General features: G+C 36.1%; 1 protein-coding gene across 4 annotated transcripts in view; it reads left to right on the plus strand.

Annotated features, from left to right (window-relative positions):
- The first annotated feature begins 19,540 nt into the window (after positions 1 to 19,540).
- Triqk (triple QxxK/R motif containing) overlaps positions 19,541 to 25,283 on the plus strand; it is a 66,994-nt gene continuing 61,251 nt past the window's right edge. For 3 of the 4 annotated variants that reach the window (XM_042673006.1, XM_042673008.1, XM_042673007.1), the window contains exon 1: positions 19,541 to 19,658. The gene's annotated coding sequence lies outside the window, so the exon portion shown is untranslated. Of the gene's footprint in view, positions 19,659 to 22,617; positions 22,627 to 25,283 lie in introns of all 4 variants that reach the window. The other variant, XM_042673009.1, reaches the window with a different exon arrangement.

The raw sequence follows: 25,283 nt of genomic DNA on the forward strand, positions 1-25,283 counted from the left end.
ATGGAATATTTCAAACTTAGATTGTCATCAAAAATAATTGCAGCACAATGCCTATGTGCATCTGATTATATGAAATAATGTTTATTGAATTGAAATTCAGGAAAAAAAACAAGAGGTTGTTTTTTAAATTTTCTTTTTGCTGTTTTCATTTTCTTTTTGTTTTGCTTGTTCATTTATCTTATGTGTATTTGGGAAGGAAAGAAAAAGCACAGACATGGAAGGACAAAGGGTCAACTAATGCAGCAATAGTATTCACTGATACTATGTTGAAAATGAACTATACAACTTGTGGTTAGGGAAGGGAAGTAAAAACAGGGAGAGAGGGAGGAAAGGAGTGACATTGTCCAAAAGGAAATGTACTCTTTACCTGACTTATGTGACTGTAACCCCTTTGCACATCACCTTTGTAGTGAAAATTAAAATTTTAAAAACATAATTGAGAGTAAATTTTCAATGAATTTCTTTGCATCTTTGTATAGCACGATTATTTTTGAATAATAACATCTCTCATACACATATAAATATGTATGTATACACATTGTCTGAATTGAGATTTCAATAAATGCATACATTGCATAATGATTAAAACAACATAGTTAACATAGCCAGTCTCCTCACATACCTTACCTTTTTGTGAAAACATTAGAAATCTATCTTCAACAATTCTGAACTACAAATACACTATAGACATCATATCATGCAATGGGTCTCACAAACTTCTTATCCATCTAAACACGGCTTGTTGTCCAGCCTGGCAAGCATAGAACTCTGGTGCACCTCCGTGGGGAGTCTGCTGCCTCATTCCCCATGAACCCCACGTGCACCGTCTGGCTACATCCACACCGTGGATGCCACACTGTGGTTGCCACACACACTGTGGGTGCCACAGCATGGCCCTGCGCTTTGCCACACATGCCTCACACCAGCTGAGAGCTGTGACCAAGGACAGATGACCCTGGACCTACTCTGGAGCTCATGGTGTGCTGGCAGAAGCCCGCACGGCACAGACTGTGGGGACGATGGATGTACACGGGGGCTCAGCCCTAAGCCCCAGCCTTTACCCCTGCTCAAAACAGGGGTTGACTGACTTCCATTAATATAGCAATACTGGTTTGCTAGCCTCTGGCCTCTTTCCCCAAGGACAGTTGTTTCTATTGTGTTTAGCTCCTCCTGACCTTCAGATGGGTGTGGCTGTGGGAATCACAGCATTGCTTCCAGCACAGTTTCCGAGGGGAAAGCTCTGCCCCTGAGGACGCAGGTCCAGCTATGTCCAGGGCTGTATGTGACAGCGCACACAGCTATTTTCAATAGGAAGAAGCCGTTTGCTGCACTCGAGACACAGCCGTCAACTTGATCAGAATGATGGGGAGATTTTGACCTTTAGTCATTTTGTTTTCCAGTTACAATAAAGAGTCATAAATGGAGGCTTATCAAACACATGGACTCTGATTCCTATTCTCTTCACTCTAGAGCAATATCTTCCTGTTGTTCCTTTGCACGCTTGTCTGTACTTTTCACCATGTCTATGTTTAACCATTAAAAATCTGTAGGATTTTATGTGTTCTTTTAATTTTACATAAATGTTCTCCCCAATATATACTATTCTGTAGCCAAATGTTTTCCACTAAATATTATTAAATTTTGTCCCTATCAGTTGTGAATAGTCATTTTTTCTAAATGTTGTATACTATTACATCTTATGCATATGATACCAATGTTTTATTCTCTGTGTGGTGAAGCTTCTTTAGATAATCTTACAGCTTCATTGAATTTCATCTCCTGCCTGGATCTGGACCTTTGCACCTGCTACTTTTTCTGCCAGAGATATCTTTCACCACTATTCTCAACCTCCCACCCCATCACCAATGCCCACTGCCGGACTAACTACAGCATTTTGGATTCTGATCAGATTTTACTTCTTCTCAGAATCTCTTCTTGATCTTCATCATGCTTTGCCATTCCAAGATTGTTGTAATGATCCACATTTCAAAAATGAGACCTGAGTTTGAAATTTTTCATAAATCTTACAATTCTATAAAACTATTTGTGATATATACTTTATACACTCTTCCATTAGATCTTGTCACAGCTAAGAGTGTTTTTTTTCAGGGTTGGTAGATGTGTTTTTCTAAGACTAGATTAAAGAACCAGGAGATGATAAAGCCAAATGGATTCAGGTTGTTTCATGTTGTACTGGATGGTTTTTGATTAGACTAGACAGTGCCATTGATGTAATAACTCTTGCTGATCCCAATCGTGGAAGATTCCTGAATAGTTAGGAAATTTGTCTTTGAATTAGCAAGTAGACATTTTTTTTAATGGAGCACTGTTTTATACACGTGCTTTGTTCATGTATCATAATATCTGTATTCTAGCCTATTTATAATGAGACTTTATCTACTATATTATACAGTCTGAGTAATATGAAAGCTTATTGAATCCCTTGCTAGTAAATCTTTGCTCAGAAGTACTTAAGTTTATCAGTTTTTGGTGAGGATTTCCAGAAGAATTAGTAGTTTCTAAACATATATCCTATGTTCAAAACTATAGATCTCTCTGCATAGAACAGTTTTGCTTATTTTATTTTATTTTTTTATTGGGAAAAAGATTTTTTTTTTGTTTCTGATACAGAAGGTGTTTTGTGTGTAATGTTCATTAGGGTTAATGGGAGTAAGATGCAAAATCTCTCCTGCTTTGTGAAAAGTATAGTCTCATAATGTTTCCAGGAGGAATACTCTGAAACATTCATAAAACATTTATATCAGCTGGATAGAAAAAGAAAGGAAAATATAAACCTCCTTTAATAAAACATTTGCCCCTATTACAGTATGCTGCTTTCGGAGTTTATTTATTCAAGCATCATATGCAGTGATTTTGCATTATATGTATATTTTGCACAGAGTAAGAGCATGCAGGTTATACATGTTATAAAGAAACATCACTTGCTACACGATCAAGATGACAATTGGGTAGAAATTTGCTCGATTGTTTTCTGTCCTAGGTTTATGTATATGTAGCTCCTAATTTGGAATTACTATTGTTCTTAAATTGATCCAAAAAAGAAGCAGAAAAGGATTTTTTCTTATTTAATCTTCTGAGTAACAGGTTAATAAAACTGTAAAACTAAAAATGTATTATGGGAGAAAATTAAGTCAATTATAAAAATACTTGCAAAATAGCTACACACTAAAGTTATTGTATAGTATGGTATTTTGATTACATTAACCTGCGATTTAGTTGGACTTTTAAGGATATATTAATTTTTTTTACAAAAAATTGAAATAACATGTAGATCTTTTGAAAAATTTCTAAATCATAAAAGGAAAAGATATTACTGCACATATGCAATTTTGTACTTTCGAACAGAGTATTATATCTGGTCAGCTTTTAAAAAAGCTTGGTGATATTTTGAGTATCTTAAGGTAGAGCAGTATACAGTTAATGTTCAGACATCCTGAGTAAAATATAACAGTCTTCCTGAGGAAATGTTAAAATGTTGAACATCTATGTTCTCTACAAGTAAATAACACATTATATGGCTACATTATGACCAGATTATATCTATTAGTTACTGCTGTGCACCATGTAAATCTCTAGATTCCCCTGGGAAATGAGAAAATCATTTCAGACTTCAATAACTAACAATCAGTTATTGCTCTGGGCAATAATAAAGCTGAATGCAATTACCTAAAGTGAAGTTAGCAGTGTAACAAATGAAATACAGATTTCTTTCTCTCTGTTAAAATAAATGTAGCATCTCCTCATCCCCCACTACTGTGTACTATAATAGGGTCTTGCAAAGAGTGCATTGTCTGAATAGTCTATTTGAAATTTGAAATATATATGATTAAAACCCATAAAGTTGTTTTTTATGATATCATTTACTTAGTTGGTGCTCAAAAATATCAGCAATAACAAATATGACTACAAAACCCCAAAATATCCAACCATAAGACCTATAACACTGGAAACATATAAAACATTTACCTGAAAGACTGGCTACAGAGGCTTGTAGCTCTAAAAATACTAAATTTTCTTAACAAAATTGTTAAGGCTTTAAAAAAATTTGTATTCTTTGCTCATACAGCAAAATGGCCTGCATGAGAAATAATAAAATCATCCCCCTGAGTTAGCTGAAATGGGCTTACATATATATCATTGCTCTACATTGTTAAAGTGTTCATTGAAATGGCTAGTAAAGAAAAAGAAGTGGTTGATAATAAAGGGTAATTTACAAATTTTACTCTTAGAATTTCTTTTTTTTCCCTGTTATATTATTTATTTATCCAAAATTGATTTCTAATTCACTATTTGCATATATTTCCTATTTGTCACAACAGAATGCAATTATACCGAAACAGATTTCCCAGTAGAAAGTTAATCCTGCTGTTTCACATTTTGTTTAACCATTTTTTATGTATAATTGTAGTCTGTGTTTTGGCCTGGGCCTCTCCTGAAACAGTAGATTTTCTGGCAATTTGGCTGTTAGCATACATTTGATGGTGAATGTAGCCTTTCATTAGCTCTGTATTCAAATAGCACTGCCAAAGTATTTTTCGTGTTCTTTACTCATTCCTGTTTATAATAAATCCTTGGAAGCTTGAAGCTGACATCTGTTTTCTGAAGTAATCCTTTCTCTTTCCTCTGTATGGGTTGACTTATTATTGTAGAGTTGGTTTATTTTTTAGAATTGGACTGCTAGCAATTATTATTTTTTAAGAAAAACGGTTTGTTATGTAGGGATAGAAAACATAAGAAAAATGTATGAATAGTGTTACCAAAGGATATGTAAAATTCAGTACCTACACACATTGACAGCCTTTGTTTAACCACATATTTATCATATTCAGTAGTTTTGTTGTATGTCGAGTAACTTGAAGAATGCTTCTAATTCATAGACCACACTACTTGAAAATAAAATTCATATACCAGAGTAAAATCATTATTGAAATTTTCTAGCCAGGTGTCAGTGCTCACGCCTGTAATTCTAGCTACTCAAGAGACTGAGATTTGAGGATTGGGGTTTGAAGCCAGACCAGGCTGGAAAGTCTATGAGACTCATATTGCCAATAAACCAACAAAAAAGCCAGATGTAGAGCTCTGGTTCAAGTGGTAGGGAGCTAGCTTTGAGCAAAAGCAGCTCAGGGATTGTACCAAAGCCCTGAGTTCAAGGTCCAGGACAGATATAAACATGGAAAACAAAGCAGAAAGAAAACAATGGTTTAGAGCTGGAAGTGTGATTAAAGTGGTAGAAAGCTTGTCTAGCAAATACTAAACCAATTTAAACCCCAGTACAGCTAAGGGGAAATAAAGGCCCCATCATACTAAAAATCCCCTTAATTTAAGTTGCCTTCTCTAGCTTCTTTCCAACGTTCCTTTTTTCTTGCCCTCCCTCCTTTCCAATAATAATTCTTGACCATGTACTATGTCCTGAGTCGCTGTCATGATTCCTGTCAGAAGATAGACAGCAGAGAGACACATAAACAATAACAAGAGGTTTTTAAATTGGATAGGAGTCAAGACAAATAGTCAAAACATTACTTAATAGAGCCCTATTTAGTAAGCATATGTGTCCATTAATAAACAATTTTCTGAAGATGGAATTTCTAGAGGTGGATACTGTATATTCTCTTTCTCCATAAAAGAAAAAAAAAACCTGTGCAATGTTCACATCTTCAAAATCTTCTTTTAGTGTCCACCAGGGAATTCTGAGAAGATTTAGTAAAGCCAGTTTGGTTGATAGCTCTTGTGCAAAATGTCACATTTCTTTCTTAGACACTGCCTTTGAAACACACACACACACACACACACACACACACACACACACACACACACACACACACACACACACACACACACACACACACGGAGTACCACCCATGGCTTTCAAATTTAGTATGCATCAGAATCACTTCACTCAGCATGCTTTGGAAACACAGTCTGCTCAGTCCCAGTACACATTCTTTCTGATTCAATAGATCTAGGGTAGGTTCTGAAAATCTGCATTTCTAACAAATTCACCAGCAATGCTGCTGCTCCTGGACCGAGGCCTGTACTTTGAGAACTGCAGGAACTTTAGGAATGTGAACTCTCCTTTGGTTGTGCAAATTTAATAAAGAAATGGAGGACGGCTATTTCAGCTAAAGAAATGAGCAGGTGCATCACCTTTTCGAGACAGTAAATCATTGCTGCTTCACTGTCCTGATATAATAATGCAACTATTGGCAAGATATGAAAATGTATTTAAGATTTAGCTTAAAATCAAAGACTTAAAGAATAGAACAATGACAAGCAAGAAACTCTTTTGGAGGTAGTTTTCTAGTTCAGTTTGCTTTAATCATTTCTGAAGATGACCCATGAAGTCACAGGACTTATAGGATATTAACAGCCTTACTATTGAGTATAACTCCCACTGTATTCTTCTGCAACTGCAAGCACTATTTCCTCCAGCTTATATAGACTTAAGATTTTTGCACATGTACGACATTTTAGACATTGTATTTTACCTAATTAATTAACAAAGATGGTACCTGTGCCTACAGCTGGACTTAGGGTATTTTCTATTATAAAGAACGGGGCTGGGCAAGCGCGCCTGCGCGGCGGGAGGCCTTTTCTAGTCCCCTAGCCCAACTGCGGGTCTCTCCTTGCAGCCTCAGCCTGAGAACAGAGTCCGAGTAGCGACCGCGAAGAGTCATGGCAGTCAAGCATTTAGGAAGGTCATTCCTCTGTTTGACCGAGTGTTGGTCTAAAGGAGTGCAGCTGAAACTGTAACCAAAGGAGGCATTATGCTTCCAGAAAAGTCTCAAGGAAGAGTATTGCAAGCCACAGCAGTGGCTCTAAAGGAAAGGGTGGAGAGATTCAGCCAGTTAGTGTGAAAGTGGGTGATAGTGTTCTTCTGCCAGAATATGGGGGCACCAAAGTAGCTCTAGATGGCGAGGATTATTTCTTATTTAGGGATGGTGACATTCTTGGGAAGGAGTGAATCCATCACTAAAATGGCATCCTGTGAAGCTGCCCGTTCCATGGAAGTTCTGAGATCTTTCATCATGTAAATAATTTCCATATCTCCCTTTTATAATAAACTGATGGTAACTAAAAAAAGAATGGTAATTATAATAATTATTATATAATTAATAAGTATAGTAACTATAATGATAATAGTAGTTATTATTATTGCTATTGCCATTATTTGTATTGTTTTAGTAGTACTTAAACTCAGCCTCACACTTGCTAGGCAGGCACTATACTACTTGACCTATGCTGCTAGCACTTTTTGCTTTACTATTATTATTTCAGGTAAGATCACTTGATTTGGGGCAGGCCCTGGATCATTATCTTCCTATCTATGCCTTCCACATGGTTGGGATTATAGCTATGATAAACCATACTGACTTGTATTTGTGAAATGAAATCTTTGTACCATTTTTGCCAGGGCTGGCCTAGAACCTTGATTCTCCCAATTTCTCCCTCTTGAGTAGGGGATTACAGGCTTGAGCCACAGCAGTCAACCTTAAAATGGGGATTTTTTTTCTTTTGGGGGCTGGTCCTGGGGTTTGAACTCAGGGCCTAGGTCCCTGAGCTTCTTTGTTCAAGGCTAGCTAGTACTCTACCACTTTAGAAACAGCTAAAGTGGAGATAAGAGTCTCACAGACTTTCCTGTTCAGGCTGGCTTTGAACTGTCCTCAGACTCAGCTTCTTGAGTAGCTAGGATTACAGGCATGAGCCCTGGCTTCCAGCTTGTTAGTTATTTTTAGTTCAGAAAAAAAAATTCCAAACTGGAAAAGACTTTGCCTATTAAATAAAGTTTCTAGCTGAAAACCTACAGAGGTATGACTGATTCACCAACTTTGAGAGTTCAAAATTGAAATCACCATCTATTTAGATTCTCTTGGTTTTATATTTTCATTTTTTTTACTCTCTTATTTCTTGTCTTCATAGTCTAGTCCTAAATATCTCCTTTTCACACTCTCTAGATACCTTCCTATAGTTTAGGAATATTTTCCCCTTCTCCTTTTAGGTCTTTATCATCCATTTACTTTGCTTTTGAATATATATGCAGTAGAAGGCTAATGGGTAAGACAGTAGGCTTTAGACACAGACTAGGTGTGAATACCCTCCCTTCATGTGACTTGATCAGGTTTCCCAGTGTCTCTGATCCTCAGATGCCTCATCTGTAAAATAGGGTTAATTCTCATATCACAGTAGTGGTAATAATGTAAAGCCCAGTGTTTGGCTCACAGTAAATGCCTAAATGTCTGGTAAGTGTTTTTCTGGTTTTCTGGTGTACATTCATGCATAAAGCAAAGTTCAAAGAGCTAGAACTCCCTTCCTTGCTTAACATGAATTAGATTTCTTAAATTATGAAATCTCAGTTGGGTGCTGGTGGTTCCCACCTGTAATCCTAGCTACTGAGGAGGCTGGTATCTGAGGACTGCGGTTTGAAATCACCTCATACAGGAGAGTCTAATAGGGCCCTTCTAGAATACACTACTAAAAAAAAATGGATGTGGCACTGAGGCTCAAGTGGTAGAATGTTAGTCTTGAGCAAAAGAAGCTCAAGGACAGCTCCAGGCCCTCAGTACAAAAACCCCACCACCAAAAAATTAAGTAAGAATAAAAATAATGAAATCTTCTTTGTTTAAAATTAATGTGGATAAACTGCAGTTGTCTTTAACATGAAAATACATATGAACAAAGCTTATTTATATACACACATATACATTCAGAGACTTCTATGAAATTGGTGTAAAAATTTATACATATTGTTTATGCATTTAAAATCACTAGTCATAGTGATACAAAGAACTTTAACTTTTTTTTCCTCAGTTGTGAGGCTTGAACTCGGCCTGGGCATCATCCCTGAGCTTTTTCCCATAATGTTAGTGCTCTATCACACTGAGCCATAGCATCACTTCCGGTTTTCTGGCAGTTAATTGGAAATAAGAGTCTCATGGACTTTCCTGCCTGGGCTGGCTTCAAACCACAATCCTCAGGTCCTAGCCTCCTGAGTAGCTAGGATTGCAGGACTGGTGCCTGGCTGAATTTTAACATTTGTAAAGAAGTAAAACATTACAGAATACATCCCATGATAATAGTTGTATAATATAATAGCATTCAAATATTTCATTACCTAGAATCACTCTTATGTTGTGATATATTCATGAAGCAAAATCTACAATTACAACCTAGAAGACAATGAAAAAGACAGATTTTCACATGAAATGTTAAAACAGTGTTGAAATGCCTACCAAGAAGAAATATTATAAATTAAAATTCCTTCAATATTAGTAATAGAAAACAAATTAAGAAAAATAAAGGCAAAAATAAAACAAAATTCCTCTCAGTAACCTTAAGAAACAGTAGGAATACTGAATCAAAATATAGACTAAGTTTAAATTTTTCTAAATAGAAGATAAATTCTTTGGAAAGATCAGTACAATTCAAGTGCACCCAATCTGGGAAACATACATATAATTTGAAGACAAATGTGAAATAATCACAAATGACTTGTAAATAAAACAAATGTAATTTTGGTAAGAAATTTGAATAATTGGAGGAAGTAGATGCTTTCTTTCTTTTATGTGAATAAGGTCAATCTAAGTGGCAGAAAGCATGAATAGTTAAAATGGTCGTATGATGAATCTGAAGGTATACTAAATATTGAACACTTGAGATGGGACCCAAGGTCACATAAATTGAGATATACTGTCTAACTTCTGTGTACTTCAGTATTTTCATATGTAAGCATTTCATATTCAAATTGACATGACAGAGTTGCTCTGACAGTTGTCATGTTTACTTACATAAACTGTTTAAAACAGTTGGTGATATTAGTTAGACAATATATAAATAGTAACTACTCTTGTTCTTGAAGAAGATACAATCCTAATACTATCTAAATGGACAATACTACTAACATCTGATTAAGAGAATATAGAAAATCAGACAAATTAAGTGGAATGACAACATTCTAAATGTAGTATTAGCAATTAATTTCAGCGTATTGAAATAATCAGTAGTTTTCACAAAAATATAGTGTATCTAGAAAGGTAAGGATGGCCTCATATTGATAATGATAAGTAAACTCAATTAATTAAAGGACTGCATCCTTTAAGTATAGAAGTAAATGCTTAAAAAGTATTGGATGAAATCTAGATTCTATTCTTTATTTTTAAATCTGAAATAAATCAATAAAATACAAGTCAAATTGATTTCCAGGAACATCAATCATGATGAAGTGATATTTTTTAAAATTAGAAGGTTACTCCTATTTTCAGCTCACCTGCAACAATGTCCATGCCCGTTCATTTTATTTCTACTGTACTAATAAATAAGCACTTAACATCCTGTATATTTCATATTCTTTCTGGTGTGTTGTCCATTATATCCTCCAGAGTGTTCATCCTATGAGGATAAACGTAATTTTTTGTCATTGCTTTTCTCTTTACTATGTTGTTCCGTGCCTCTCAGAGGAATTAAGTAGGCAGAAGAATTTGATAAATTAAGTAATTTATTCCATATTACTTTTGAGATAGTAAGTAATGTAATAAGAAAATGGAGTTGAAGAGACGAAATTAATTATTGTTCTGATGAATTGTGTATCAAGAAAACTTAAGGAGTTGGTCTAAAAATAAATACAGCTACTATAAGTGAGGAATTTGGTAAGTGATTCTTTCTCCCTGGATTTTGGAATGAGAGGAAATTTTAACTTCTGCAGTGGCAGAGAGCTGAGTCTCTCTGTGAACAATCAGAAAAGGTTGTTTACAAGCCCCGCCCAGAAATCTTTGGAGCTCCTCTTCTTCATGTCTTTCCATTCTACTTCAGAAATGAATGTCTTTTATCTGGCCTCATTGCATCAAAGTAAGGCTTTCTCACTTGATATCAACAAATTCTACTTAGTATTATAAGTGAAGGTTCTTTTTGTATATTAACTTAAGCAGTAATAATAGAGATTCGTCTTGGGCAAGTAGAGAGAAAGCACAAAAATAAACCAGGAAATGAAAAAAAAAGAGCATGACTGAAAAATGACATCCATATTTATCATAATTGACTGGAATTCTTAGAGCAACAGATGTTACGGTTAATTTAATTTTCTTATAAATTGACAAAATGAAGCTCTCAACACTTGAGAAAAATCTTTATGGAATATATTTCTTCATTTCAGTGTTTCAATAGGCAGTGCAAAGAGCATATTATATTGGTTCTTCAATGACACCTGCTTTGTTTCAGTCTTACCACCTTCTGACCATTGCTGATGTTGTAGCACTGGTATATTTTGAATCTATGCTCTTATAAATAGCGTTTATGATCTTAGTTATTTGTGTCATGAAAGGTAGCATGAAGTTTAAGCAAACATGAATATATTTACATATATGAACACTAACACTCTTCTTCAACCTAAATATGAATTCACTTTATTTGAGATACAATAACTTTAGAAAATATGAGCACTTATAAAATAAAAGAAAATCACAACTAAGATACCCCCAAAGTAATTCTTATAATCACATACCATATTTACACCTGTATCTATATCTCTTGTATCTCTATCTAAGGCACTATTTAGAACAAAGTAAATACTACTTATTAACTTTCTGTTCTACTAGAGAAACCATCTTACTATTTTAAAATATTCTTCAAAATTAAGATTTTTAATACATACCTAGGATCCTAAACCCAAATGTATTGTGAAAGCTTAGTCTTTGCATTCACATTAGCATAATCCTTCTAATCATGGCTTTTAAAAATTATTCATTTTGATGATTCATTCATTCACCTGTTATATTTTGGGTTATTAATAACTACATTAAGCAATTGTTCCTGGTGATAACTCAACAATCCACTAAGCTGCTTCTTAAGACTGCTGGCATTCAAAGATAATAATAGTACTCATGCATTTTGTTTGTGGTAATTATGCAGGAAAGCTCAAATACTTATTATGTAAAACCAAATTACATAAGCACATACAAGTCTATGCATTGAATAGCTCTCTATAGAGCTTTCATTTTCCCTTTTAGCTAGTTTTCTCAGAAGCTGATTAAATTCTTTGGAGACTCTAGAAAGTTCCTAACATCTGTTTATAATGTTAGATGTATGGAGCCAGCCCTTCAAATTATTTGTCCTGGTGCTACAAGGAAGTGGAAGGAGTGGAGTTGTGGGAGAAAGTGACCAAAGTCCCAAGACAGTTGGTCATGCTTCCAAAGGCTTATGCAACTACATTACTTACTTGAATGTCTCATTTCTCTCATCATGCCTCTCAAAACACATAATGATATTGTTAGTGCTCTGGATGTAACTGGTTTAGGGAGGTAGATATATATGTGTGTGTGTGTGTGTGTGTGTGTGTGTGTGTGTGTGTGTGTGTGTGTGTTCATTAATTTCAATGACTACTTGGAGTATTTGTGAGAGTTATTTAAAAAATCAAAAGGAAAAGCATGAGCCAAGCACAGTGCCTCATTTCTATGGCCTAGCTATGAAGGAGATAGAGATAGGAAAAACAAGGTTCAAAGCTAATCTGCATTTTAAAATAATCTCAAGAAGACCCTATACTAAAGAACATGTTTGGCATGGTGGTTCACATCTGTAATCCCAGCTACAACAAAGGTAGAGGTAGAAAGATCATCTTGAAGTGGCCCAGGTATGGAATATGTCCCTAAAAGGTATCATGAAAGGAGGTCATGCAGATCCAGATTTCATGGTCACTAGCTAAATTTGTAATGAATAATTATATATAGACATTGTCTCATTTTCTTTGATTCTGTCTTCTTTCTCTCACCTTCCCCACCACATATACACCCACAAAATCCCAGTAAATTTCACATTTAAGTTGGAAATCCACATGTACAAGGAATAGTTTCAAAACACTGAAGACCACAGGAGGACAAAATAGTCATTCAGAAACAATCACAGACGCAACTTGACTTTTGAAAAGAAAATGAAAATAAAGCAAATGTATAGTGGCATTCCATTTGAATCTAAAAAAATAACAGTACAATGAATTTATTATCTTTCATGAACAAAGCAGTCAGGAAGAAATATGTCATAATAATTGGCAGAAGAATAAATGTAGTCTCAGCTAGAATTTAGCTCTGTTAAACTCAATAAGTGCTGCATTATACATAATGGTTGAATATTCTTTCTTGTAGCTTCTAGAGTATAGGGAATATTAAAATTTATAATCAGGGAAACATTTTTCATTTTAGTGCTATGGAACAAGGTTTTGAATACAAAATAAAAGATGACTTGTGCAAAGGTAGACAAACATAGGTAGTACAATGAAAAGCAAACTTTCCTCATTTCAATTCTTATCCTTTCTCTTTCATTTGTGATACTGGAATCTGAACTCAGAACCTTATACTTGAGCCATGTCCTGAATGCTTTTATGCTTCAATTAATTTTTCACGGTAGGCTCAAATTTTTCACCTGGGTCTGGCCTAGAATTAAAGATATGAGTCACCATGTCCAGCTTGTTTGTTGAGATAAGGTCTTGCTGACATTTTGAACAGGCTAACCTTGAACTTTGATCCTCAGATCTCTGTCTCCTAAGTAGCTATGTTGGTACATACCTAGCTTCTTTTCAGTCCTTAAAATAATTAGTTTCAGTAAGACACTGTACTTAAGTTTATTTTTATTCTTATATCTCAATAATGTTTATATCCAATAACTTTCAGACCCTTCTCGATCTTTTCCTCTAAATCTCCTTTCCTGTTTCTCATCATCTGAATCTTTGTCTTCTAAATCTTTAGTTCATATGCCCAGAATGAAGGTTGCCCACTGTGATGATTGATCTCTTAGTATAATAAAGAAATCAAATCGTAATGAAAACTGGGCTTTAGATATGTAGCACAGGTAAGATTAAAATTTCCACCTAACTCTTACTGAGCATTTCCTGTGCAGAGTTAATGAACTTACTGAAGAAAGACAGAGTGGCTGTGGAATACTGAGTCATTTTAAGCCATCTTTGTAATTACTAAAATGAATTAGTAGTGCTTTGTGCTTCCAATTTTATAAACATTTATGCAAGTTATGTCATTTGAAATATTCCATTTCTGTGATGTAGGTCCCAGGTTTTCAGGTAACTGAAGCTTGGACAGATTAACAGCCAACTGCATAAGGCAAGACATAAGAAAACCAGCATCAAAATCAGATCTATTGAACTGAACTGATGAGAAAAACATGCACTATTCTCGGGCTTCCTCTTTGGTAAAGCATAAATTGGCTGCTTGACAAAACTTTGGTAAGAAAATTAAATTTAAAAAAGAACTGCCTGGTGTAGTAAACTCATGCATATAATCCTAGCTACATAAGAGGCTGACATTCGAGGATCCAGGTTCAGAGTCAGCCCAGGTAGACAAACAACAACGAACACCTCTTCAATTAATTAACAGTAATTTGGAGGTGGAGGTGTAACTACAGTGGTAGAGCACCAAGTAGTTCAAGCCACCATAGTAGCACCATGAATACATACATATATACACATACAAACATACATAATATATGCATACCTTCCTACCTACATACATACATACCTAGAGTTCACTGGACCTCTAGCCTTTATTCAGGCATCTGATTAAACCTTATCTGTGTCAGAAATTGTGTTTTACAAACTCTTTATGTTCTTTCCACTTTGAACACAATTCAATTGCATGGCCAAGACTCCTCCTCTATAGCAGATGAGATAATGTATCTAAATTCCAGTTGAACTCAGTGTGAAATTTTGAAATGATAAACTCAGCTTTGTGCATGGTCCTTAAAAAACAAACTGTTTAAATAGGGTTACATGTGGACCCATTACAACGATGAGATGTACAAGAGGTTATGTCGAAAAACGAACTTTACAACTTTGGCGGGGTGGAGAGTGGGGGGGTGGGGTGATAGTGGTCGGGGTGTGTGGGGGGCTGGGGATAGAGGGGGAAGGGATAGGAAGGGGAAACAAAGGAGGAGGCAACAATGCTTGATAAGAAATGTACTCACTATCTTGCCCATGTAATTGTAATCCCCTCTGTATGGTATTTTCACAATAATAATAATAAAAAATACCAATGTGATCCTCTATTCTTCCTCTTGTTTATAACTCTTGTTTGTCAAGTGAAATCGAATGCTGTTTCTAAGTAGCAGTTTCATTTTGGAACAAATTTCATGAACATTTATAGGAAAACAAAAATATCTAACAAAATCCCAGTAAATTAAAATACAAAATGTCTGAAAGCCAATAGAAATTATGAAAAAATATTGGGTTAATCATAAAAGACACAGAGTTCTGAAGATGACACCTTCATTCATCTCTAAGTGTCTAAAACAAAACATCAGATATATGGATGCAGAGAGAAATAGGCAATGTGGAGAAGCAGGGAAGTAAAATTGTAATTATTGACACAAGCCAGGGGAATTCATGAAATATTGAATTAGATCTGTAAAAGAGATATTGACTCCAAATCCTAGGAGCTAGTCAACAGAATAGGCAATGCAGAGTCTCCTTTTAACCATTATGCTTTAAGCAAAAGAGAAAAAGAAGGCCTTGGCAAACTCCATAGGTTCACCACCTGCAAAAGTCTAGTTTAAGATTTGTCCTCAATGGACAAATGCTTTGAGAAAATGTGGTATATATACACAATGGAATTTCACTCATTCATCAGAAAGAATGATATTGTAGCATTAGTAAGGAAGTGGAAAGACTTGGAAAAAATTGAATTAAGTGAAGTAAGTCAGATCCAGAGAAACAAAGCTTGCATGGATTCCTCACTTTTGGTAGCTAGAATGTGCCTATAAACCTTAATTTTGTAGAAAATGTCATACTCAGTCCAACAAAATAAGCACCAGGAAATGGGTAGTTGCAAGATGGGTGGGTGGGAGAAGGAGAAATGAATGAAGAAGGGGAAGGGCAGAGAACGCAGTCAAGAACTCATGGTATGTACCACAAAATTAAGACAAGTAGGGAAAGGACCAAGGCAGGTGAGAATGGTGAAGGGGAGACACTGATCAAGAGGCATTATATTCATAAGCTGCTTTGTTAAATAGCACTTCTGTACAACTACTTAAAGATAATACAAAGTTGGGGCTGGGAAGGTGGCTCAGTGGTAGAGTGCTTGCCTTGCATGCATGAGGCCCTGGGTTCAATTCCTCAGCACCACATAAGCGGAAAAAAGCTGGAAGTAGGGCTGTGGGGCTCAAGTGGTAGAGTGCTAGCCTTGAGCTGAAGAGTTGAGGGACAGCATCCAGGCCCGGAGTTCAGGCTCCACGGCCAGAAAAAAAAAGAATGTTATGAACAACTTTGTCAATGAATCTGACAGCTTATCCATATATACATTCTTTTAAATATACAAACAACTAAAGATCACTCAAGAAGTAGGTAACCTGAATAACTCTAGTCCATTTTTGAAATTGGATTTATGTGAAGACTTTCCCATTAAAAACTTGGCTTTAATGACTTCATGAATTATTTCTATCCAAGAATTAAGAAAAATCTCTTGGTATATGGTTAGCATATCTCTGCCATTAAAATAAATCTTGGTCTTACCAGCTATCAGAAGCTGAGGAAGTGTCTAAGTGTAGCCCATCTTGAGGTCCAATCAGTTGGTCTTGGTTGTGGCTGTTTCTTTTTACAATGGGTACTAATTAGGGTGAATAAATGAATGGTGTGTGGACATCCTCCACAGAAATAAGAGCCAGGCCCGCCAGAAAAGCCAGAGCAACAGTCCAGAAGCTAGAACCCAAAAGCTATGGGCTGGACAATGTGCTAGCTCCAGCTTCATTTTCATGTGGCAAGTAGGGTCAGAGCTCTCAGTCTGAATCAGTTTCAGGAAGGATTAGGAGCCAGACAGCAACCATGATAATGAAAAGGGAAAGGAAAAATTGTCATGATTTATAGCGGACATAAATGTGGAGAAGATAAAATAGTATTTGAAGAAAAGCTTAGTAAGATTATTAAAAAAATGAAATAGAAACTCAAATGTCAATATGAACTTTTTCCATCATGCCCATTCACTGCTGGGGTCAGATTAGCTCTTCCACCTAAACTACTGGATAATGTACATAGGGAAAGATATTTTAGCTATCTGATAAGATTCTGCACACGACTGAACTGATTCCTGAGAAAAGAGAAATATTTGATATAAATCCCATGTTTATGGCAACTCTCTTTCTTGGACCAATTTTGTGATGGAGAGAAAGGAAGAGAGAAGGAGAGAAAGGGATCCAGTTAAGCACATCAACACTGCTAGATCTTGAAGACACAATAAGTGGGTTTTCACCAGTCTTTGTGCATTTTTTAATTTTATGAAAGATTTTGGAAGGCTTATTAATATAAATTATTAGAAGAGTTAAAAGATGACTAAAAAACATGAGTGCTTTCCCAGGGCTGAAAGATCAAATTCCAGACCAGAGAGAGCAAAGAAAACACAGAAACATATCTTACATTGAACTGAGGCATTGTAACCATCAGGATTTAGGTGCAAGGATTACATTCTAGAATAAGCTGACTCGGAATTAATATTAACAAACACTCAACCTGATCTTTGATCAGACAGAGAAACAGAGTTTGCAATTCCAGTGCAGTCTAGGTCTAAGTAGAGTCTTGGGAAATACCTTAGTATGGCCATAAATTTTTTTCTAACAGATCATAATATCAAAAAAATGCAAGGTCATGGGACATAACTGACTTGCTGCTAGAAACTGTTTCAGAAGAATGTAATTGAGTCCCCATAGCACATACTTCACAATGTCCAGTTGTGTAGTTTGGATATAGTTTGTCCCCCAAGGCCTGATTTGTTAGAGGCTTGGTTTTCACATTGGTAATATAGACTACTAGTTAGGACAAACTTATTTCAAAAGGGTATGTTCATAATAAGAAATTCAGTGGAAGACCCACATCATGTGCTGGTCTCACCTTTTTCCTTCACAGCAGATTCCTCCATATATAAAGTATTTTTGCCTAGAAGTGCAACCAGATACCAACGTGTAGAATTCTAGAAATACAAATATATGCCTAAAACATCTGGGGCTATGGAGGAACCTACAGCTATGTTTATTTCAGTAATTACCCATTTATATGAATACATTTACTTAAGCATATAATATTTTATATACATGTGAGAATATTTAAACAAATGCATTTGCTTCACTTCCTCAAATATGTATTTGAAAAAGGATTCAACTAAAGACATCACTTTCCTTTAAGTCTACAGTACTTATTTATATACTATAGGTATTAATGTACAATCATAACTTTCTTGTTAGGCTAAAACAAAATACTCTAAAAATGATTAAGGAAAGTGGGGATCGTGACTCATTCAAATGAAGAAAAAATTTTTTTTATGGAGCATAGTTAGCAAACTTTCAGAAGCTTTTTAAAATTCAGTAGGATAAGAAAACAAAACCATTTGCAATTGGAATGTTTCTTCAATTGCAACAATTTTACCAAAATATGGCAGGATTTAAATTGAATTCCAAAGCATGTGTACAGAGATCTTTTTGTTGTTTCTTAGTACTACTGAATCTAATAAGAGAAATTAATTCTTGATTTTGGCTGAATAAGTAAATAAAAGTTTCATTCTTTTACAGCCATGCCCATGAAAACCTGGTTGAGTATTAGTATAATGTTATTTAATTCTAACTTTATTTCTGAAAGACAAATTGCAGACCATAAAACGATTTAGGAAGACAGAAAATAAAACTATATTTTGGCTTCAATTTCTGACCATGATATCCTGAGGGATTCCAGGGAACTTTCTTTGTCTATTTATACTTGTCTTGGGGTTTTTTTTGTATATTGTTTTCTTTCTTATAAGCTTTTAAATAAGGATAAATAAGTGAAGCCAAAGAAAGGTGACTTATACTTCATGAAGAGGAAAATTAACTGAAAGTGAAATAATTTCAGAAAGAAATTTAAAACTCACTTTACCATAGTATACAATTAACAGCTGGAGACACTGATTTGTTGAACAATTTAAATAAATGTCACCTCTTCTAATCTGTTTCATTGTTAACAGGCTGTGGAAAATATTACTCAAGTTTTTTTTTCTTTTTTAAGGTTTAAGAAAGGATTGTGTAGAAAGCATTTAGCTAGCAGATTCATTCCAAATAATAGCTTCTTAATATTTCATTCTCATTGATTAGATGTGAAAACTAAGTACTAGAAATATACCCAAACAGTTTATTTTTCACCAATCACCTTTCTTTAATTGGTGAATCTCTTCTTAAAAGTTATATAAAGCTTTTTTCTGGTTTCCTTTACTTTTTACTCATATTTTGCTCCTTAAATCAAAGACACACATTTTATGTAGGGCTATTTATCTGAGCTGTGCTTTTATGTGTGTGTGTATACGGTGTGTGTGTTAGGTGGGACGATAACTTTTTGTTTATCTTTGGGAAACACATCGCCGTCCTTGCACACAATTTCTTCAGCTTCCTGATGAGTTTACCTCAGGCCTCCCAGACCACGAACCCGTTCAGAGGCGGGAGAGAGATCGGCCAATCACAGCGCGGACTGAGGCCTCCTCCACGCCCCCTATCCTAGCCACGCCCCCTTCCGTACGGGCCTTCGGGAGTCAGGGTGTCCGTGGCCGACTCGTCCCGCCCCTGCCTCTGAGTGACAGGACCGTGGACAGCAACATTTCCCGCGGGACACGAAGTTTGTCGGCCTCCGCCTTGGCTCAGCTGAGGTGTGTGTTTCCGGCGAGGGCGAGGAGGCTGGGGTTCTCTTTCCCAGAAAGCTCGGGGTCCGGGACTGAAAATGGGCGCACCTCCTTAAGCGAACCTCCCAAGCGTCCCGGAGCGGAGCGTTCCGCCCCTGAGAGCGGTGCTCGGGCGGGCTGGGGGCGAGGGTCACCCCTCAGAGGAAGCTGGCGCTTAGGGAAAGAACAGGGAAGATAATCAGTCGCTGAGGACCCTCTCTCCGGGCGACCCCGCTGCTTGGAGCGGGCGTGAAGGTTCGCCGAGGGTGGGCGTGGTACTCGTGGTTGCTAAGGAACGCGCAGGTCCCGCCCTGCCAGCGTGTCAGGGGTCCTGGACGCGTTAGCCCCGCCCACTTCCCCTAAGCCTTCCCGGGGGCCTGGGATTCGCTCCCTGCGCTGTCACTTAAGTTATGGCCCTTGGTCCTGTAGTTCCCTTGCAGGCCTCCCTTTAGAGTAATTTTTGTTGTTGTTGTTCTTCCTTCTTAATTTTTGTTCCTATATTAGTGATCTTGCAGAGAAGTGTGGTAGTGATGGTGGAGCTGGATACTTTTCTTTGTGATTTGGTACATCCTTGAACCCTCAAGATTTGGCTGTCCATGTAGATGACTAAGAAAAAGGATCTCAGAGAAATTCTCTTCTTGGAGTTCTTTATCTCACTGATGTCAGCCACAATGACCTCAATGAACTTTCTCAGAAAGTTGAGGGATTTCATTATACTGTAAAAGGCCCAATACATAGAGCAAAATGTTCTAAATGTGTAAACCATTGTTCCTCCTTTTCCCCTTTTCTTCATTGGATCCATATTTAATGGTCAGCTGTGAGGTGCCCACACAGATAACCATTTCAGATGCCTTCTCTCTTTGGACCCTGTAGGGCTCAACAGAACAAACATTCCAGATTAAAACGACAAAAGGACTGAACATCTGTTTTTACTTCCTGATGCCAGGTTCAGTGTAAATCATCAGGAAGGAAGCTTGTGCAGCTTGTTAATAGTGAGAATTGCCTTGGTCTACGAGTCGGGAAGCTGGCAGGGTTAGTTGTACTTGGGGAAGAGCCCTTCTGTTTTTTTTCTGTAATGTGGCAATACTCTGCCCTTCCTTCCTAAAAAGGAGGAAGAGGAAATTAATCGATTTGAAAATATAGTTACAATTGTGATCTGCACAGATGCAACATATTATTGATTATGCTTTTAACCTTAACTTTCTGTGTATAGGATCTGAATTTGTTTTTACATGTCATTCAACTGTTAAATTTTTCCATTTTTTTCTTATTTTATCTTTAGGTTGTTTAGAAATCAGGAAGAAGCTTTATCCACCTATTTATTACTCATCCAGAATTGATAATGCTTAGATAATGCCAAAAATGTCTTCCAGGGCACTACTTTTTGTCCCTTAATATTGTTACAGGTGGGCTAAGATCTGTTTCAAATTCTTGTCTGGAGTCCTGATCAAGGAACTGATGAGAGAGACAAGGAATGCATTTGCAAAATTTATTCAGAAGCAAGAACATGTTAAGTGACAGTAGCTCTAGTTGGGAACTTAAGATCACTCTGGTTTAGGCTAGTTCTTTTTTTCTCTAGGAATACTTTTAGGACATTCCCTATTGGCAGTGATTAAGCTAATTAGGGATTTTTTTAAAGTAGTTGTACAAAAAGGTTTTACTTCAACATGTCAGTTAGAGTACAGTGCATCTTGATCATTGTCTATCTGTCTTTTCCATCTCTCCCAACCTCACCTTCCAGTTGCCTCTTTCCATTTTCACATGTATACATTTACTATTATGACTGCATTTTCCCATCTTTCCTCTGTGTGTCTCCCCTCCCCCTCTCCCCCAACAACATATCTTCCAGTTTTCTGATATTCATTATGATAAACTGTTATTCAAAGGAGTTACATCATTGGAATTCTCCCCTGTGTAGACCATAGTTTAGTTATTATCTTTGTGTATATATACATATGACCCTGTATATGTTTTCACATATATATTTTTATAATTTAAATCTAGCTTCCACATATGAAGAAAAACATGTCTTCTTTGTCTGCCTGAGTCTTAGCACAATATTTTCCAGGCCCATCCATTACCCTACAGATGATATAATATTATTTTTTCTGATAAATAACTAAAATTTGCACACATATACACATACATACTTTGTCTCTATCTCTGTCTCTGTTTCTGTGTGTGTCTCTATTACACACACACATACACATATACACACACACTACATTTTCAATCCATTTGTCCATTATAGAACAGCTGGGCTGTTTCTTGGCTATGGTGAATAGTACAGCAATGAACATGATTATGGAAGTATCTTTACTGTACCCGGAGTTGTGATCTTTTGGATAAGTACCTAAGAGCAGCATTGCAGGATCAGAGGGTAGTTCTGTGTTTAGTTTTCTGAGAATTCTGAAAACTGCCTTCTGTAGTGGTTGCACTGGTTTCCATTCCCACCAACCCATGTATAGGGTTCCCTTATCCCCATGTTCCAAACAGCACTGGAGATAGAAATCCTGAAAATAAATGGTCAGACTGAGGGCCAAGAGATGAGTTAACAATGTAGAGAGCTTCACAAGCAGAATAATATTAATATGGAATGCAGGCAGAGTTTCTGGATTTGAAGACAGAGTAAATATAATAGAAGAAGTGAACATACAAAAAAAATCCAAGGCTTATGAAAAGAGTTTGAAAGAACTTTAGGACTCCAGTTAGGGTTTAATTCAAATCATGCTATGATTGCTCATTTCCAGGTTTTTAATAAGCTGCATGAGATATAAGTAATATTCATGATCTGTTAAATAAGAAAATGCCTAAAAGTGTGGTTAAGGTCATGGTTTAATACTCTACATGCTTTGGAAACCAGTTAGAAATGGTCATCTCCTTTTATCCTCTACAACTGCAGACAGTCATAAGAAATGGGCAGACAACCACAAAAGGGACATTGTAGGCATTTTTGGTCACTCCAGGGATAACTCACTTTATACCTGTCCTATGTTCCCAGCTTTTTTCTGTCTTGTATTCCCCAGTTCCTTATACCGATATCAACTAGTATTTTTCTCAAGTATGTGTGTGTGTGTATAGTCTGAAAGGATTGGAAACAGTAATTACAAATCCAGTGATGACTAAACTTTTTCATGTAATATACTGCTTTCAGAGGTATATGGCTATCCCTTAGAAAAAGGAAACATTTGGATTATAAATGATGCTGAATTAAGACTCCTTGTTTTCCTTTTATTTCTTTAAAAGTAAGAGTCTTTCCCTATGTTTTACTCTTCATGGGTAAAAAAATAGGTATTTTCTTTCTGTCTTGAGTTTGTAAACAGAGTTTGCATCATCAGCTTTGTTACTAACAAGTTGGATGTATTTTTAGATAGGAAGCCAAAATGAATACTAGTACTTAGTACTCTGTTCCCAAGTCCTTTTTCCAGAGCCTAGATTTTAATCCAGCAGAAATACTGCTTGGTCTCTGGACCAAGGAATTTCATCCACTTGTTTCTTCTTTTGGGAAGTTGGATATCAAGGTGGGATCTGAGGCCATGAATGTTATCTCAGTGCTCCAGCTTATGATTGAGTGGTAATTCTGAGTTACTTGGAATCTGTGAGAATGTTTTAAAATTAAAATAATGTCTTTATAAGAACTGTTCTTGGATTTGAGAACTCTGAAGCCCAAGGATTCTAAATAACGGGTGATAAAGGTGATGAAGATTTTTTTCTCTCACTTCAGGGCCACAAAGCTCCTATTGAGAAGCATTGCTGCAGTCGAGAAATTGCTTCATGAAGAAGCATGAAATTAAGCCAGATTTCCTTTAGTATTTGTTCACATTTTTTTGTATCAGTAGATTTTCTCTAACTGTGAAGGTCTTAAAATATAGAACATAGAGTGAGAAAATAATTCTCTTAAGCAGGCATCACCTAGCTACTTGGGTAAGATAATTAGAAAGACCATGTTTGAGCCAACATAGAAAAAAATTAGTGAGACCCTATTTAAATAATTAAATCAGGCTTAGTAGTATATATCAATAATCTCAACTATTCAGGAGGTATAGGTAGGAGGATTGAAGCCTGAGGCCAACTCCAGGTAAAACTGTGAGACCACATCCAAAGAACAATTAGAAAACAAAGAAAGGGATGTGTCTTTAGTGGTAGAACATTTACTTAGCAAGCTCAGGTACCTGAGTTCAAACCCAGTACCATCAACAAGAAAAAGGAAAGAATATAATTTAAAATATCCTTTCACCATGACTGAAATGACAGTGATAGATATTTTTAAATAATACTTGAGGCTTTCAAGAAAATATTTCTTTTTGGTTAGTCATGGAGCTTGAACTCATGGCCTGGGTGTTGTCCTAGCTGGCATTCTACCACTTTGAGCCACAGCCCCACATCCAGGTTTTCTGGTGGCTAATTTGAATTAAGAGTATCTTCAGCTTTCCTGCCTGTGCTGACTTTGAACCATGATCCTCAAGTCTCAGCCCCCTGAGTAGCTAGGATTACAGGCATAAGCCACCAGCACCTGGCTTTCAAGAAACTTTTTAGCCATAATGAAGCTCTGAGTTTAAACCTCAGTACCGTTCAGACTATACAATACACTATTTAAAGTTCTAAAGATGGGCCAGAATAGAACAGAAAATCTGAAAGAAAAGTAATAAGCAAATATATAATAGGAAATAAAATTCTTCTTAAGCTGAAAAGACTCATGAATGAAAAGAAAATCTTTTTATGTAACATATGATGTTTAAAGAAGCAAAAAAATCAGAAAATTTTAAATTATAATGATAAAGACACAATCATATTGAATGAAAAGAAAAGGGAGATAATATCAAGAAGTAAAAAATGGACTGGTTTCAGACTTTTCTTTATTACCAGATGCAGAAAGACAACAAAGCAATGTTTGGGAGTCTTAAAAATCATTACCATGGGTTTTTTTTGTTTCTAGTAGGGAGCAGCAGAAAACCACTCATGTATAAAAGGAAGTCTACCTCATGTCTACTCAACTCTAAGACTGTGTGATATGAATACAAAAGCCATGGTGTATGTGTGTGTGTGTGTGTGTGTGTGTGTGTGTGTGTGTGTGTGTGTGTGTGTGTGTGATAACTGATATTATACTATAGAATTCTAGAATATGAAATTGACTCTAAATAATTTATTAAAACTAATAAAAAATTAAATGCAAATGTACAAAAATCATTTGTATGAGAAGGCACTAGTTATGAACATTGATTCAATCATGACAACTGAGATTAAAATAAATTGACAAATTCTGGTTATTTAGGACAGGGATGAAACCTAATAATGGAAGAGTATAAATAAAGTATATCAAAGCCATTGACAATAGTTGACTTTGCTGTTTCTGATGCCATGAGTGCTTTGAGTGATTCTTACAGTATTAAATGGCTTAAAAATATCGAAAGGATAATTTTGTGAAATTATCAAGTCTATGAAATTTCACTTTTATTGTTTATAACTAATGTTTTTGTAGAACAGAGCCAAATTCTCTTGTTTTTGTATTGCTCATGGCTGCATTGCAAAGAAGTGGACATGTGAGCAGTGCTTTTCACTGCTCATCAGGGTATTACATGTCATAGTGACCATTACTATCTGACTTTGCTTCTG

The sequence above is a fragment of the Dipodomys spectabilis genome, unplaced genomic scaffold (assembly GCF_019054845.1).
Source record: "Dipodomys spectabilis isolate Male_0828 unplaced genomic scaffold, ASM1905484v1 ptg000783l, whole genome shotgun sequence".
Taxonomy (NCBI): Eukaryota; Metazoa; Chordata; class Mammalia; order Rodentia; family Heteromyidae; genus Dipodomys; species Dipodomys spectabilis.